At 38.9% G+C, this 16,518-nt stretch overlaps 1 protein-coding gene across 6 annotated transcripts in view; it reads right to left on the bottom strand.

Moving 5' to 3' along the window:
• Positions 1–16,518, bottom strand: part of BMP2K (BMP2 inducible kinase) — a 108,232-nt gene that overhangs the window by 41,879 nt on the left and 49,835 nt on the right. Inside the window, exon 1 of one of the 6 annotated variants that reach the window (XM_041128052.1) lies at positions 6,374–6,472. The exons of the other annotated variants lie outside the window; for them this stretch is intronic. The gene's annotated coding sequence lies outside the window, so the exon portion shown is untranslated. Of the gene's footprint in view, positions 1–6,373; positions 6,473–16,518 lie in introns of those variants that run through there. 6 annotated transcript variants of the gene reach the window in all.

Here is a 16,518-nt window from a genome sequence, read left to right as displayed (position 1 = left end):
TATCTGTCTGTTACCTTTAAGTACTGCTCAAGGCCTCAAGCAGATTACATTAGCATCCCTCAAGGTTCACACACACAGCTTTCCCACAGTTTTAGGAAATCTGCCTCATAGAAGAGCTCACGTAAATCCGTACTTTACTTAATTGACTGCTGTCTGATGGTAAGCCAACTATTACCATGGGAACTTTCAACTAGTGCAAAAACTCAGGTACACAATCAGAACAGAAATATGTAAATTAAAACAATTAACTACTCTGATATTCAGGCAGGCAATTGAAATGCATGCATTTCACGTTCCCCGATACAATCTGCAAGCAGGATTTCACATTTCCTGATATAATCTGCAAGCAGCATTTTTTAAGTACGATGCACCTCATTTGATACAAGTCTCATGTGCTTGAGTAAACATGCGCGTAGTAATTCACAACTGAAGCAGCTAAGTTTTATTAGGAAATTTTCCTGATGATTAAGTACATAATATTTTTTAACTTCATTGCTCATTTAGCCAAATGAAATGCTACACTGTCAAAACAGAATTACTGCCAATTTTAATACAACAGCTGAAATTCTGCAGAATTATTATACTTTACCTAGTTTACGTAACAGGGCATTCCCAAAACATTAACAGGACACCCACTCTGAAAGTTATTCAAGTTCTAATGCCAAACTCCAGCTGGGGCTGAAATGATCCTATAGGGCTCCCCTAATACCAGCCTGGGGAATAATACTCAGAGCAATGTGCAGACCTTCGGTAGCGGAAGATTTTTTTGTACTATCCTCTCAATAAAAAGAAGCTTCTTTTTTAAGCACCAATACTTGACCAAAAATATAAAGCAGTATTCAGGTAAAGCACAAATGTCTAACGATTAGACAACAAAAATAACTTCTTCATTTTTTAACCAGTTTCATAGCCTTAAAATTCTCTATGACTAGCAGGAAGAAAGAACAAAATGCCGGATTTCAAGTTTCCCTGACAAGGGTTTTTATGTAACCAGAGCAGACATGACTGGATCAAAACAATCAGTAGAAAGTAGTGAAAAAAATCTGAATTCTCAGACAACTGCTCTTCTTGCCATTAGGTGGCAATATTAACCAAACTTGAACCCTCAAAAAGCCCTAAGGGCAGACCTACTCCCCATTTCTCCAAGAAGTAAGTATGTGACCTTGAATTGTTTTCCATTAGTAAATATCACCACTATGGAAATCCCTTCATCAAAGAGCCAAGTGGCATAACTCTGAACAAAACTTGAATAAGTATACTACTATTTACAGAAAACCTATTAGTCACCAATGTTCTGGAAAACTTTACCCAGGAAAATCCCAAACCATTAAACTTTAAACCTTTTCAGTCATTTCTGATGTTCAAATTCTCACTGAAAGCACCAAAGCAAGCAATAATCAGTGCTTTAAACATTCATGACAACTCTTATTAAACATTGCTAAAGGTCAGGGTGGAGAAGGAGGCAAGTACATACATGGCCTTGTACTATACAGAAACACTACTGCAAATAATGAGTAGTTGCTTTGCCCAGAGACTCGAGATGGCAGACTGAACAGAACTACACTTTCCCATGTCCATCAACCTAGGAGCTGGCATTTCACCAACACTTTCAGAAGCTGAAAATTTTTTCTGTTATCTCATAGCAGTCAAGACATATACACTCTTTCCCATAACACAATGCATCCAAAAAAAGCTTAAAACAAAACTGTTGTAAGCTATGGCTTATAAAAAGATGACAAGGAAGTTCCAGATGTTAAGCCACCCCCTTCTCTACACACTTCTGTTCTTTACCACCCATCACTACAATTCTGCTTGCCACCTTAAATTCCTGATGTAGTCAAGTCACAACACCCCAACAGCATCCCACAAGTACCTCCCCATCTTCCCACAGACAAGAAATGCCACAACATGCTGCAGTTGGGCTCAAGACAGGTATGCAGGCACTAATTGACTAGCACATAATCTTCACATACTGGGCAACGAGCAACAGCTTTGCCAACTGAGGCCTTTCCATCAAAAAGCAACATAACAACTTTGGGTGGTCTTATTTATCAGAGCACCAAAGTTTACAGTACCTCTGTTGAAAAATTGACAGAAAGGGCACAGTGAGCAAATATAATAACCTAGCAAATTGCACATGCGCTCAGCCTGTCAACAGGTATGGCAATACAATTATATGAACCTCATCACCTATACCCATTTCAGTGCAGCAAGCCCTTTAGCTTACTTGCCAGTAAGTAAGTTTAGATACCGTCTAAAAATTGCCACCAACATGGTCAAGACAACAGTACATAAGGCTACTGGGCACAGGCAGAGAGCATAACATCACAACCCCATTTTTTCTCCCTCGTTCCACATCCTCAAGAGCCAACTCAAATGCAAATTGAGAGGCCGCAAAAAAGCAACTAAGGAAACCGCAGGGTCGCTGACACACTCGGCACTCGAGACCTGAATACAGGACTGACTTCAATTCTGAAGGGACTCATGTGCAAAGCAAAAGCACAAAAAAAAGCATCATTTTGCACAATGACAGCAGCACTCCATTTAGCCAGTCTGTATGGGCCCACATTAACTTTGCAAGAACATCCCACAGCCTTGCTGCTAAGTGCGAATGCATGAGGCACCGCATCTGGGGGCCTCACAACCAAGGCTCATCTCTGTTACTCTCAGACCGTGCCACAAAGAGCTAACAGGATGCTATTTTCCCCTCAGAACACACATGTCCTTTTCATTGTGTGCTATATCATTAGAATCAAGTTTTCTCTACTCCCTTTCCCAGATTTGAGACTTTGTACTGGTTTTGGCTGGGATAGCATTTAATGTCTCCATAGCAGCTAGTATGGGGCTATGTTTTGCATTTGTGCTGCAAATAAAGTTCATAACATAAGGATGTTTTAGTTACTGCTGAGCAGTGCTCACACAGCACCAAGACCTTTTCTGCTTATCACAACACTCCACCAGCAAGTAGGTTGGAGGTACACAGAAAGTTGGAAGGGGACATGGCTGGGACAGCTGTCCCCAACTGACCGAAGAGATGTTCCAGACCATACAACGTCGTGCTCAGCATAAAAGCTGGGGGAAGAAGGAGAAAGGAGGGACATTGGGAGTTACAGCATTTGTCTTCCCAAGCAACCATTACACATGACAGAGCCCTGTTTTTCTGAAGATGGCTGAACACCCACCGATGGGAAGTAACGAATTAATTGCCTGTGTTGCTTGCGCGCACAGCTTTTGCTTTACCTATTAAACTGACTTCATCTCAACCCACAACTTTTCTCACTTTTGCCCCTTTCAGTTCTCTCCCATCCCAGTGGGGGTGACTGACCAAGTGGCTGTGTGGGGCTTAGTTGTTGTCCAGGGTTAAACCACAAAAGACTTGTAGGAGCTGAATCTCTTACAGAGATTTGTAAGATTTTACAGATTGTTTGTTGTTTTATCTCCAACAAACTCATCGGAGACTTAAACACTCAAAAGTTACACAGGACAGTCACATCACACAAGTCACTTTTCCTTGAAATACTTGCTAAAAAGCCTTTCTATAGCATCTACAGTTATATAAGTCAGTAGATACTTAACAGAATAAAACCCTGAAGCTTTGACAGATAAACTCATTACAAAGCTCAGCAAGTTGAAAGTCACATGTCTTTCTTACCTTGAACAGTCATTTTTTTCATCTTTACCATCCACTTTTGGCATCTTAATAACAGGCAAGCTAGCAATGTTTTGGTCTTCTGTGGCTTTTTTTTGTGGTTTTGTTTTAAAACTAAATTCTACCTCAGCCATATTTTCTAGTCTGGTTTTTCCCTATGCATATTTAAGGTCAACCTTGAAAAACTTCAGGGGCCTCAACATTCTGTTTAAGCTTTACCGTGTTACATTTCTGAAACTCCAAGAAGGAAACAGTATAGCTGTCAGAACTCAAAATATACTATTTGCTTACTGAGGAAGAACAAAATAAGGCTGAAGAATCTTCCAGTACCTTTACCATCTTTCAGACTGCTGTTCTGTGAAGACAGACTAGAAGACTATCAACAAAGATATTCTGAACAGTTATGCATATTTTAGATATAAAGACAAGAAGATTTTTTCAATAAACCATTAAAACCTATAGAAGCACCAAATGTTGTTCCTCCAACTGGCTAACTACTTGACTATATATTCAAGTCTCAGACAAACAGAACAGAACTTCATGCGCAGAAGGATTTTATCCATGAAGTAATAAACAATAACCACTACCCACACCTGTAAATGCTGAACCAGAAATAGTAGCTACTACAGTCACTCTCAGAAAACCAGCAAGGTATAAAAGCTTCCCCACAAATACATTGAAACCTGGCTGTTACAGAGAAGTGGCCGAGTTCTAAAATCTGTTTCCATTTTGACACAAATAAATACTCAAAAATCAAGTTTTATAAAGCTAATTGTTATATAAAAGTCTGTTTTCAGATACAGTATTTATATCCAGTTTTCCTGTACATTTCAGAAAAGCTGAAATGAATGAAGAAATACATATGGTAAGCAACAGATCCTCTTAGTTCTTATGCACCTACACAATCTGGACAGCTAGATATTTAGTAACTTCCTCAACAACTAAATATAATCTTGAGTTTAAAAAAAAAAAAACAGTTTGTGAGAAAACTAACCCTTAGAGATGTGAGCCTGAAAAGGGCATGTCGGGCCAGCATGACTTCCTCCACTACAGCACAGTTCCAGAACTGTCTTTACAGTCATTACGTAAAGGTGTTGTTAATAAAGCTCAATAACCTAAAAGATAGTTAGTTTATTTCTCATTTGAAGCCAGTTTGCAAGTTCTGCTCTGTTTCATATGACCTTGGCCAGTGAGATGGCCTTGTGCCCCTCTCTCCGCAAAGCTGGATAAACAGGTTGAAGTGCAAATTATTTTCCAGTGATCCATCTACTCACGCACACGCTGCTAACCTTCCCCACACACAAACACTTTCCAACGAGATGGCTATCCATCCACACACTGTTATTCTTTAAAATAACAGATCTGGCTTTTTTGCCTTTCAGATAATCTAACATACAACAATCATTTAGGCTCTGAACAAACTTCTGCCTTTAGCAATACTTTCACTGCTATCTTACTCTGCATCCCTGGATGCCTGGATCACTCTGTACACATACCTCCTCCTTGTTAACTCTAAAGCCAGAAGTAATCCAGATGTCTCAATTACATTCCAAAATCAGGCTGACCTGCAGCCAGAGACACCCTCCTTCCAAAGTTACACACCTCCTGAAATTGTATAGCCTTCTGAGCCCTATAGTTTGCCAGCCCAATACACAAGCGTGAACCATTTTACAGACTACGAATTCACTCCAACAGAGTAAGACCACTCCCTCTCAAAGTAGTAGCATAAATGCCCTGCACATAGGCTCCAAACAATATCAAGAAATAAAAACCTTCTTGCAAGTCCATAATGAAGGACAGCAGAAAAGCCTCATTAAATGTTTCAAGCACATGTTCCGTGCCGGGGAAAACAAAAACAAACAAAAAAAAACCCACACACCAAAAAACCAACCACAAACAACTCTGAGCTCTGTAGCTTTATAGGGTGCCAAGATACCAAAGAAGCCAGCGTCCAAAAGAACAGCACACTTAGGAAAAAAAAAATCAGGAAAGAAGTAGTCCTTCTCCACAAGAAAAGCATGACCTCATGAAAAAAACAGCTCTTAATACCCACATGCACTTCCATATAGAGCACTGGGAAAAGCCATTTTTTTAATAACTGTTAAGCACCACATCTATGTGCTATTTTACCAGCAATTTTGAGTAACCTCCTTTCTGCCGCAGTTGCAGATGAAACAATGTCAAAAGCAATTTCTTGCAGCTCAGTTTTGATCACATCTTCACATAGTATATAACACACCCAGCTCATTCTTGGAGCTCAGAGCATAATTCTCCTATCCTGATACACTGCTAACATGCTGCACAGACCCCTCTTCCATTCTACTGCTCAATTTCTTCTCTCGTAATGTACTGCTACAACACCTGTAACTTGCTAAGTTCATTGGCACCCTATTAGGATAATTACAGGGCATTTCCTCAAATGATCAGAAACTGCCTCCTTCCCACAACAAAGGAAGTCCTTCCTCCACAGAGGCAGTCTTGTTAGTCAGTACAGAAGTTGTATTGCAGGCATATTTATGGGAGCCATAGACTAAGAGCATATACTAGAAATACTTGAGAGTTTTGCATAGAGAACACTATTTAGTTCTTCAAGCTAATAAAATTTTTATCTATTTGTAACAGCGAAACCTTTAAAAACACACAGAACTTAAACATTTGAAAATTTTTAATCAGACTCCAAACACCACATGGTTGTTGAGAAGCTACATATTAATGGAAACCTACAATGCAGTTTGCAAGCTTTATGAAGAATTTTTGCTCAAGTACTCCATTTTTGTCAAAACCTCCACAGGGCAAGGAAGCCACTGACCACGGTTCTGCATTTCCATTCCTGAAGCACCTCTGAAGGAGAAGATGATGTGACATCCCATTAATGAAAGTATCAGCTCCCCAGCAATGTGACAAGAACTCCTGCAACAGCTGGTATATACCTTATGTTGTACACTAGGCTTCCAGAGCATAAGTTGAAGGTCATACAGTTTTCATCAGCCCAGTACACTGCCACCATTTCATATGCTCCTACACTGCTGCCTCATCGCACCAGTCATTGCTAGCCCCAAGCTCAGCAAGAGCATTCCACCTCCCATGAAGGTGCCGTATGTGAGCTGTCCCACCACCCTGGCTGTATGGCTGCCAACTGAAGCCGTAAGACCTTGTGTTTGCAGAAAGCACTGTAAAGTGGCCTTCCTGCTGAATAAAGGCAGTATTACATGACACTAATCATACATATTCACATTTACATTTTTATATATTCCTATATATGCTCTTGTGCGTGTATTTTTAGTAAAGCATACTGCACAAGTCTCAGGCGTGAACACAAGGCTCCGAGACATTGCTCCATCCGGAAAAGCAGCTGACAGATGTTGCCTGCAAGCTGAAGAGCTCGGCATTCCCACAACCAAAAGCAGAAATAGCTCCCTACTTTTAAAATAATCCATTTCTACACACACACACACATTTTGGAGCTCAATATTCCTCCACTTTATTTTAAGCATGCAGACAACGCGTTCCAAGGGACATACCACTGTTCCTTTTCCCACTGCCCACACAAATTCCCACTGCGTAACAATCTGAATATCAGGGCTAGTTTAAACAAGAAGCACTGCTTTCTTTAAACCAGCGTCTGCTCTTAAAGCAGCGCTGTGAAAATAGCAGCTGTGAAACGCATACCAACAGGACATTACAGTATACCCCATAAAAAGCAGGTCTGCTATGCATACCTCTATCTGCTAATTGGACTGTTACCCGTGCCGATGAGCAGGTGCGCTCATATTTTATTTCTTCTAGCACCAAGAGCAGTCCAACTTAGCAAAAACCTTTGACATAAGCCCCTGAGACTACTTGGGGCATCCAAAACGCTTAAACTTACTAAGGTGCTCTGGGAAAGATGAATTAAGGTCTGCTCTGCTATAGATTTTTGTGAAAAGTTTTCTTATTTAGTAACACCTATGTACCAGACATGTCCAGCTGCCAAACTGAAAAAAAAAAAAAATTATCTGGTGTTTTTACTGGGACAGGGATAAGCAGTTATGTTGCAAAGGAGAGCATACAAATGCCAAATGCACAAATCACTTCATTTTTTAGCCATTTAAAAATAATTAGATCACCTAATACAGTGTGCAGTCATAAACAAAACCCCCAGAAGCCAATGATGCCAACAGGTACTAATATTTTTATCGTAAAGAAGTAGTAAAGCTTTAACCCCAGCAAAGTTCACATACTTAAGAGACTTCAACTTGTCAATTATACTTTCTCTTAACATGAAAGATCCTAAAAGCTCGCTACAGTGCAAAAAAATACCTCTATGCAAATTTAAGTGCTACACAACATGCTACAGGGAGCTGCCCAGAAATCACAGGAAAACCCCTCACATCAAGACAGACAACAGGTAAGACAGACAGTGGGGTGGAATATAGAGGAATATTAAAAATATCAGTCCGAAATTATCATCTTTTCTTCTTTTAAATCCCAAGAAGTATTCCTATGGCATTGACCTCGACGTTTTTTCCTCAGTCGTGAAGTTAGTATTCATCAAAAAGCCTTAACAGGAATTTTTAGCCATCACCTCTGACAACACTGTCATTCCCTCCTGGCCTGTAAGTACCAGCAAGGAAGCATGAAATAGTCAATGGTTACACATTGCAGCTTGTTTAGGTGAAGTCCTCTAAATTTTGAACATCATATCCTCTGTGAAGCCTCTGCTCTGCTCCCTGCCATCAGGCAACTTCCCTCTCAAGGAAAAAAAATCTGAAGAGAACAAGCCTAAGGCAAGCACATGTGCTTGTGTGAGAGCAACAAAGATACTATTAACCGGCCTACCTATTCTGTCAACCCAGTATTAAGTGCATTTTTAAGATTGTCATTTACTGAGATAATACAGTCTTTGGAACATTCTTTTTCTGTATGGTGCAAACCTGCCCTAGTCAGCTAGACTCCTACAGCACTATGCTGGATTGTCAACTCAAACTACTACAAACATCTTACAAGTTTAAGCACCAACATTACAGTTCTAGATTTAAGAAAGTTTTGTCTCACAGCTGGCCGATCGAGATGCTCAAGCTTTGATCTAGCCAACAGCAAAAGGAACAAGGCTCAGCATCCTGCATTAAAGACAACCAAGCTACATGGTCCTCCAAGTATCCAGGTGACTTGCTATCCATAGTTGACTACTGTAATGACAACACTGCTTCCATGCCATCTTCTGTCTGCCTCAGCTATTTTGCTTCTAGGGAAATAAAAATAAACCCCAGTTTCCTAATGCAGATAAATTTGCAAACTATTTCAAGTTAACACAACTACTGAAATAGACGCACTTGCAATTCCTGCAATATTCTGTCAAGCTTAAGGAAGGTGAAACCACACTCAGTAGCTGATTTAATGCATGCTCAAAAAAAAAGAAAAGGAGCAAACATTTGATACACCCTGTAATACATCTTATGCACGCAAGACAAAACATTATATTTCTTAGGGTAAAAATCAATCCCTTCTTTACCCCATACTCTTGTTAGAAGAAACATGAAAAACCTCTCTACATTTCAATTTTGAGTCAAGCTGCCTGAGAATGTCACAACTCCTGTACTACTTTGATATATTATGTTATCACCTCCTCGTACTATTCCCTGTTAAAAAAAATCTAACACATTTACCTCTACAACCATATTTAACAGATTCTTGTATTTAAGTCAACTAATATTTTACCTTCTCTCATAAGGAAGAGAGCACAGAACCTGACTAGTAGAGCACCAACAGTTCAATTAATTGATAGTGAATATCAAAACATTAACCCCTTTTCACTTCCAGATTCTGCAATCATGTTGCAACAGAAATTAATTCAGAGTATTAAACAGGTCTATTATCTGTACTAACAGAAACCAAAAGTAGGAAATTAAGGTAAAATTTGGCAACAAGCCACAACATGCTGGGCTTCATTCACAAAGTCACCTCTTAAAAGTTCTAGGGCTACACTGTAATGCAGAGAGGGAAGGGTACTGTAGTTTTTTCTATCAAAAAGAACGAGAGCTTTCTTCTCACAGAAACAGGACAAGTATTTATGTTTTAAGAGATTAATCCAGCCTGCTCCCACCATTGGTGGGGACAAGGAAACAGTTCAGCACAACGTAGAGTTGTCAGAGCTACCTTATGCAGTTCACTGTACAAAGACAGTACAACAGTTGGTTTACAGGCACATCAGTAACAAAAGCAAAACATAATTCAGTTCAGCGTCTCCTAGTTCACTGCTCACTGCATCTCCTAGTTCAGTGCTCACTGAAGCTCATTTTCCAGCCTTGAAACAACTCTATATTCCAACAATGCAAGGATTTTCAGGTCACTTACACTTTTGAGATGTACAGTAATGCAACCAATCCATTTATTTTCTTCAAATTCTTTCCTCCTTTGCAAATGCACTTCTTGCACATCCCAGTACACTTAAACAAACATGCTTTCTCTTTATAGGGCAGGTCAGCATTTTTAAAGCAAGTTACCTTTGTACAGGCCTACAAAGTTCTGTCAACTATTGCTGTTGATTCTCCCATACACAATGCATTACAATACTCATAATTGCATCCCTAACTTGGCATTTTTATAATCTCCCTAGCTGGCATAAAGCAGTTCTGGAATTAAAAAAAAAAAAAAAAAAAAGAGAAAAAGATAGAAGGGCAAGACACACAATCTGCACTTCTGAAGCCAAGAAACACTTGTCAAGAGTGACAGCTGTTTGCAGGAGCAAGCAAGACTTTACCCAAGAGACAGACCTTCATGTCACTGATGCTTCCTTTTCCAAACAGTAAGATTAAAGAACAAACAGAAACTCACACAACAGAACCCTACCAACCAACCCGAACATTGTATTTTTTTTTTTTGGTCAAGGTCAAGAGTGTTGACTCAACATTTATGTAAGGGATTATGCCATGTAATCTAAGCCAAAACATTTAATTCAATTCCATTTCACCATGCCGTTAAACCTCTAGTCTCTCAAATTTTAGTACACTAGACATACCGTGTTACTCAAGATGTAACCAAGGTGATGCCTTCAGGCAGGATGTGCTTCCTGCCCAACTTTTCACGAGAAAGGTTGTCAACTTGTCCAAGACATTGGTAAGATACCTGTCACAAGCATCTGCTAGCACAGTTTAAAAAAAAAGAAGAAAAAACCACACCAAAAAAAACTTTGAACAGCAGCTGTATCTTCAACATGTGGAAAGGTTTTTTCACCCTCCCTCCCAACTTTGTTTGCTCACTGAATTCAACTCCATTTGCAGCTTATTCTGAACTGAAAACAAAGGGAGTTTGAAAAGCAGGACGATGACATTATCTGTGTATATAGACTAGACAGAAAAATGAAGTTACTCATTGTACAACACTGATGCTATGATCAATAGAAGCCATTAATTCAATTCATTTTGTAGATTGATTTCAAATGTCTTTTGCTAAGCATTTAAAAAAAAATAAACTGTTGTGTGCATTAAAAAACCTTGACTTTAACTCCAGTATAATAAACAAGTGTCGAAATAAAATACAGTTACGGAATGGTTAAATCGGTGGGTACAGATACAATATATACCTAATATGCAGCCACCGCAACTTTTTTGGAACTAAACTCCTTTGTCATACTGAATGGTTACCACCCAATTAAAAAAACCCATACACATACACCCCTTTTCTTTAACTAACTGTTATTTGCTCTGTAGTTTGTCTTGCATTTCCCTTGAAATCACTATTTTAATTGTAATTTAAATATGCAAGCGTAAAAATCCAAAGCAGAGAAAGTCAGAGAATGGATCTATAACCTCACACATGAATAACTCACCCACTGAATACCACAAAGCTACCGTGGCACAGAAACAAGGCAAAGCATAAGGTGCCCAGTTTCAGCAAAACAGCTAGTTCTACAGCATCTTGGAGAAGTGCCATCTTTCATTGCAAAAGAACCAAAAGAGACACCAGGCCATGGAGACATAAACCAAGCAATTCATAATGCTAGAAGCATTTCAGACTAAGGCAGATGTCATAGGAAGATTCTCTGATTAACTATTTTCCTGAGGCATCATACACATACTAAATTAGCAAGATGAAACACATATCTCTTCACCACTAGAAAGATTCTACATAGTCTCACTCACATCTTCACATCCGACTGTAATCACCAGTGAATTCATTGACCATTTTTCATACATGAGCGTGATCAAAACTGGATTAACTGGCTGGAATTAGTTGTTAAGAATATCCAATATGAATATTTGAGGCAAGCAGTATAAGGATTTTCATTATCTCACCTCGTCTTCTGTAGCTTTCTGCAAATACTTGTATATGTTTAAACTCTGAGCGTACCAAAGGAACATACATAGACCTATCTGGCATATGAACAACAGGGAACCAACAAACTTTAAGAACAAAATATCTGAGATTTGACCTGCTTATACCAATAAATAGAATTAAAAAATATTTTAGGTAATAATATTTCCTTGGCACCTGCATGGGGGCAGGCAGTTATTAATGCTCCATCTGGTACACGTTGAATGGATTTGAATACTTCAATTCACATACAAAAGATCTCTTTATTAAGACTGCTATCTGAATTATTTTACATCTATGAAATCTGACGATTTAAAAAGAGACACTGAAACTTTTAAACAGTGTAAGCAGCTTGATCATGTTAAATAAAAAAGCTATGCTGCAATGGCAACAGGATTCTGAGTATCGGACTCAAGATTATCAAAATCATTTAATACCTCTCACATCTACTGTGTTTCAAGGCAGAGTCATTCAACAACAGCGATAACTCTGAACAAGGTAATTACTCATTAAACGGACCTGTCTGGAAGCCCATGTGGTTTTGGGTTAGTCTCAAAAAATGAAAGCACTGGGACCCATCTACCACCTAAACCCAAAGATGTCCTTCAACAAAAACTTGCTCTTAGAAATGCAGCTATATAATTCAACATCAGCTTAACAGAACAAAAAGTGAAAAGGAAGAAGAAGTAAAACAGTCCATTTGATGGAGACAATCAAACATTTCAAGAAAGCACAAAGCTGGGAAGGTAATACTGTAATTCAAACCAAGATCGGAGGAACTTGAAGATGCCTACATGACTAAACCAAATTAGATGCAACACACGGTGTTTTCTTTTGATGAGTTTATATATGGTTACGCTGCTTTTAGAACTACCATAATAGTTCTAAGTTTTCTTTTCTGTCTTCAGAGTGCCTAAGGAATCTCTGGATAACTCATTCTGAGAATAAATAATCCTCCTGCTGCTTTCATGACTTCTCATTAAGTAAAAGCCAAGTGATACTACGTAAGTGATAACTCATCTAAACTGAACTCAAGGTGAAGGTCTTAACTCTGCAGACACAGACCATGCTACTGAGCACTATGGAAAGACAGCAGGGCTCTGAAGAACGCAATTACTTCATTTCCTTTTTTTCAAAATGTTTGTTTTCCTGCACATCATGCACAAAACAGAACCAATTCCATGTCTAACACTGACACAACAGATTTCATTCACATTTCCTATTCTCGAATATAGCATGTGTTCCATGAGACCAGTCGGGTCCTTAAACATGTGTGTCAGCACAGTAATTAAGTGCCTTATATTCTTTAATGATCTATTTGCTCAGGATCTGAGACATCAAGTTCAAAACCAAAACACTAAGAGGAATCACCTCCTCCTGTGTTTACACTGCTGCAATCCAAAAGAACACTTGGCTCTGTCAGAGTTCTTAAACAGCACAGACTAAGTCCATGCACATTTAGCAGCTGGATGAACTGCTCCAAGTTTTGCTCCTCCATAGCTTGTCTCAAGTTTTGCTCCTCCATAGCTTGTCTCTCCAAAGAAACACTGCTTTCATATAGTTTCATGCATGAAATTTGGTATCTATCCAAAACAAAAAAAAGAAAAAAAATTGTTTAGCAACAACTTCTCTAAATAAAAGCACACTCAGTTTTTCAACCCACAGGAATTGCAGAAGAACTGAAGAACATATCATATTAACCACTGACTTCTAAAACTATTTTTTGTTTTGTAAGGGAAGTCGTAAAATGCTGCAATAATAACTCGTTAGAACTGCTACTGAAAGACAGAATGCACAGACAGAAATCACAATCCAAATAACAAATTTAAAAAATGAGAATTAAAACAAGTCAGTACAACAGCACAGGAATTAAACCAAGAATTGGACAATTCCTAAGTATTAGTATGTAACTCTTAGAGACTTGCGCCTTAAAGTCTCAAGGTGTCACAGGAAAAAATTAATCTATTAAAATAATGTGCTAGTTTGGAAGGAAGCCCAACATATACATTATCCCGAAGAAAATCTCCTCAAGTCCTGGAATATCAGAAATCCTTTCATAGTTTTGTATATGGCAATCAAGGCACAGCATATTGCAGAAGCGATGCGGAAGAAATGGTCACAAAGCCAGGACGTTCCAAACTCTACCCATACCTCTTGCACAGGCTTGTTGTATGACTCGGGGCAAATCCCTTCATCTTCTTTCGTTTCTCCATCTGCGAAATAATGACTCTCCCTAAGGCAATGCTATGTTCTTCAGATCAATACCAGCTTTGAAACCTCTTGAAGAGCAAGACAAAAAATGCTAAGAGGTGTTCATCTCACACGAGTCAACATAATCATTTCTGCAGTATTTTTACCATTTGCATCAGAAGTAGCGAGGCACATGTAACAAGAATCAAGGCTAAGAAAAGCCTATCGTACCTTCACAAGGAGAACACTGCAGGTTAGCTAGTTTTCAGTTCCACAATGCAGACTTAATGTTTTCTAACATATGTTCACGTTGCTCAAGAACCAAGTAGCATGTCTTTTGCTACTCAACCCAAAAGATATATGCCCCACTTAAAAGACCCCCAGGATCGAGTAAATTTTTTATTTCCAGTTTTTAACCTGTTCTTTTCTGTGCATTTTCCAGTTTCACAACTGACACAACACACATGCAAGACATCCCACTGCCACTAGTAAAAAGTAACTAACCTAGACAAGCGTGAGCAAGGAACTATGTATCAGAGGAGAAGGGGGGAAAGGTTCCTACCTTCTTAACCAGTAAACAAACACTCAAGAGACTAAAATCCATTCCAAGACAGCCAAGAAAGCGAAAAAGGAATTTATCTTCCATGTTAGCAGCTAGACAACAATGAAGAGAGAAAAACAACCCAGCCCTTCAAGAGAACAGGGGTTTCATGTTCACTGCCTAAGTTCTTAAGCTGGAGAGAAAAATAAAGGACATGAGATCTCAAGCACAGCAGAATGACAGCCTAGAGATGATGTGACCTGTGTCAGTGTACTGCTGCTCAGCATCACAGGGGTCTGCAAACTAGCCTCAGACTTTCAGCTTAAGGTATTACAAATAGGCAAATATTCCCAACATATCAGGAAGCAGCTGTTCACCCAGTATATTAACAGCTTTTAAGCTAAACCTGCAAAAACACATGAGGAAAAAACTTCCATTCCAAAGCAGATACCTGCAAATCTTACGATTTCTTAGGAAAAGGACTGCATCTCAAGCCATGAAGTTACAATTAGGTGACTGACCATGTCCATGTTCCTGGTTAGTCCCAAGTACAGAATAAAATGTGTTTACTAGAACCACCTGTTATCTGACACCATTACACTCCACATTTTGGCAGGCACAGAGCATTCATAGTGTCAGTTAACACGGCTCTGCTTACAAACAGCAACTCATTCGACTGTGGTAACCTACTTATCTAGACTATTATGGAGGCAAAAAATAGCCACACCAAGTAAAATACAGCCCAAGGTTAAGAAATTAAGCAGTTTCGAGAATGAAGACTTAAAAAGAATGCTGCAAACCAAAACCATGCCAGAGAAAAGAAGCACAACCTAACTCATTACCTCAAACACTTTTCCTCTGAACCCAAGATGAAATCTATTTAGCAAGAAATGAGACATTCACCAGACAGCATGTGTGCACACATATAAAATTAAAACAAACAAACATCTACAGCTATAAAGATGTCTAAGTTCACACAGTTAGCACGTGTGTATATTAAAGCATGCTCATTATTCCCGGGTGTCAAAGGGAAGTAGGCCTGTAATTACACTGCTCCGTAGAGACCGAGTCCCATCTTTAGCATTAACTTCAGCTCTCCGTGCACAGAAAAACTGTACAAATACTTGCATATGGGTAACATACTAGTTAATAACTGACAGCTCTGATATTACACTAACAAAAGCCCAGAGAAATAAACACACTCTTCCCAGAATCACTGGTTGCTAGTTAACACTTGTCTGAAAATGAATTCTACTTTTATTAGCTAACAAAGTTTTCCTTTTCTATGTTGACATGCAAAATACTGAGATAAAATAAGAACAAAAAAATAAACTTTCAGTTGAACCAACAAAACACAGACACCCAAAATAAAAATCCTGTGCGGCTTCTTTTAAAGCCAGGCTAAGTCTCTCACAGACAAAGCTAATATATCCTCTATTATTACAGGCTGCCTTACCCTTTGAGGGTTTCCAGGAGTTCCACAGCAAAACCACCTGCATGCGTACTCCCCCTTTCACACTACTGTGACTTCAGCATATTTTATCAAAACACATCCGCAAGAAAAAAAGCAAGTAGATAGCATATACTTTTGTTACATCTGTCTTTCGTCAAAATTTGACAAAGGAAAGATGGCTTGAGTTTGTGCATCATACTAACATGATACTGCTACAAATCAAGTTGCTTCTCCTATATAACCATCTGACTCTTGGCCATTATCCCAAAAACTTAGCTCAGAATTACTAGATTCCAAAGTACTTGCTCAGTATTTAACTACTTCTGGGCACACAAAAGTTAAATTGATAACTTTCTTGAAAAAGAACGGAACAATTACGTGCAGTTAACAGAA

This window comes from Aquila chrysaetos, chromosome 1 (genome assembly GCF_900496995.4).
Source record: "Aquila chrysaetos chrysaetos chromosome 1, bAquChr1.4, whole genome shotgun sequence".
Taxonomy (NCBI): domain Eukaryota; kingdom Metazoa; phylum Chordata; class Aves; order Accipitriformes; family Accipitridae; genus Aquila; species Aquila chrysaetos.
Note: the sequence above shows the minus strand (reverse complement) of the source record. Positions and strands in the feature narration are given on the sequence as shown.